We start from the raw sequence: 2726 nt of genomic DNA, 5'->3' as shown, positions 1-2726 counted from the left end.
AGAGTGAAGTGGAGAATCATCGTAACAAGAAAATAAAAGTTTCTACGATATGATCACAGAGGTAAAATATTTGAGTTACGAGTTTGGCCTTCAGTTAAAACAATGTGAAATAGTTTTACTACTCACGCCACCTGGAACACCACAGCATAATGGTGTGTCCGAACATTATAACTGTACTTTATTAGATATGGTGCAATCTATGATGTCTCTTATCGATCTACCACTATCGTTTTGGGGTTATGCATTAAACACAGCTGCATTCACGTTTAAAAGGGCACCATCTAAGTCTGTTGAGACAACACAATCTGAACTGTGGTTTGGCAAGAAACCAAAGTTGTCGTTTCTTAAAGTTTGGGATTGTGATGCTTATATGAAAAAGTTTCATCCTGATAAGCTCAAACCCAAATTGGAGAAATGTGTCTTCATAGGATACCCAAAGGAGACTGTTGGGTACACCTTCTATCACAAATCCGAAGGCAAGACTTTTGTTGCTAAATTCGGAGTTTTTCTAGAGAAGGAGTTTCTCTCGAAAGAAGTGAGTGGGAGGAAAGTAGAACTTGATGAGGTAACTGTACCTGCTCCCTTATTGGAAAGTAGTTCATCACAGAAATCTATTCCTGTGACTACTACACCAATTAGTGAGGAAGCTAATGATGATGATCATGTAACTTCAGATCGAGTTACTACCGAATCTCGTAGGTAAACCAGAGTGAGATCCGCACCAGAGTGGTACAGTAATCCTGTTCTGGAAGTCATGTTACTAGACCATGACGAACTTGCGAACTATGAGGAAGCGATGATGAGCCCAGATTCTGCGAAATGGTTTGAGGCCATAAAATCTGAGATATGATCCATGTATGAGAACAAAGTATGGACTTTGATGGATTTGCCCGATGATCGGCAAGCCATAGAAAATAAATGGATCTTCAAGAGGAAGATGGACGCTGATAGTAGTGTTACTATCTACAAAGCTAGAATTGTCGCAAAAGGTTTTCGACAAGTTCAAGGTGTTGACTACGATGAGATTTTCTCACTCGTATATATGCTTAAGTCTGTCCGAATCATGTTAGCAATTGCCGCATTTTATGAAATCTGGCAAATGGATAAACAAAACTGCATTCCTTAATGGATTTCTTAAAGAAGAGTTGTATATGATGCAACCAGAAGGTTTTGTCAATCCTAAAGGTGTTAACAAAATATGCAAGCTCCAACGATCCATCTATGGACTGGTGCAAGCATCTCGGAGTTGGAATATACGCTTTGATAAGTTGATCAAAGCATATAAGTTTTATACAGACTTACGGTGAAGCCTGTATTTACAAGAAAGTGAGTGGGAGCACTACAACATTTCCGATAAAGTATATGTGAACAACATATTGTTGATCGGAAATAATGTATAATTTTCTAGAAAGCATAAAGGAATATTTGAAAGGAGTTTTTCAAAGAAAGACCTCGGTAAAGCTGCTTACATATTGAGCCTCAAGATCTATAGAGATAGATCAAGACGCTTGATAAGTTTTTTCAATGAGTACATACCTTGACAAAATTTTGAAGTAGTTCAAAATGGAACAGTCAAAGAAAGAGTTCTTGCCTGTGTTGCAAGGTGTGAAATTGAGTAAGACTCAAAGCCCGACCACGACAGAAGATAGAAATAGAATGAAAGTCATTCCCTATGCCTCAGCCATAGGTTCTATAAAGTATGCCATGTTGTGTACCAGATCTATTGTATACCCTACACTGTGTTAAGCAAGGGAGTACAATAGTGATCTAAGAGTAGATCACCGGACAGCGGTCAAAATTATCCTTAGTGGAATAAGGAAATATTTCTCAATTATGGAGGTGACAAAAAGGTTCGTCGTAAAAGGTTACGTCGATGCAAGTTTTGACACAGATCTGGATGACTCTAAGTCTCGATCTAGATACATATTGAAAGTGGGAGCAATAAGCTAGAGTAGCTCCGTGCAGAGCATTGTTGACATAGTAATTCGCAAAATACTTACGGATCTGAATGTGACAGACCTGTTGACTAAAATTATCTCACAAGCAAAACATGATCACACCTTAGTACTCTTTGGGTGTTAATCACATAGCGATGTGAACTAGATTACTGACTCTAGTAAACCCTTTGGGTGTTGATCACATATCGATGTGAACTATGGGTGTTAATCACATGGTGATGTGAACTATTGCTGTTAAATCACATGGCGATGTGAACTAGATTATTGACTCTAGTGCAAGTGGGAGACTGAAGGAAATATGCCCTAGAGGCAATAATAAAGTAATTATTTATTTCCTTATATCATGATAAATGTTTATTATTCATGCTAGAATTGTATTAACCGGAAATATAATACTTGTGTGAATACATAGACAAACAAAGTGTCACTAGTATGCCTCTACTTGACTAGCTCGTTAATCGAAGATGGTTATGTTTCCTAACCATAAACAAAAGAGTTGTTATTTGATTAACGGGATCACATCATTAGGAGAATGATGTGATTGACATGACCCATTCCATTAGCTTAGCACCCGATCGTTTAGTATATTGCTATTGCTTTCTTCATGACTTATACATGTTCCTATGACTATGAGATTATGCAACTACCGTTTGCCGGAGGAACACTTTGTGTGCTACCAAACATCACAACGTAACTGGGTGATTATAAAGGAGCTCTACAGGTGTCTCCAAAGGTACATGTTGGGTTGGCGTATTTCGAGATTAGGAT

This window comes from Triticum urartu, chromosome 3A (genome assembly GCF_056163025.1).
Source record: "Triticum urartu cultivar PI428250 chromosome 3A, HENAU_Tu73, whole genome shotgun sequence".
NCBI lineage: Eukaryota > Viridiplantae > Streptophyta > Magnoliopsida > Poales > Poaceae > Triticum > Triticum urartu.
The sequence above is the reverse complement of the archived record's forward strand: the minus strand, read 5'-3'. Positions refer to the sequence as shown.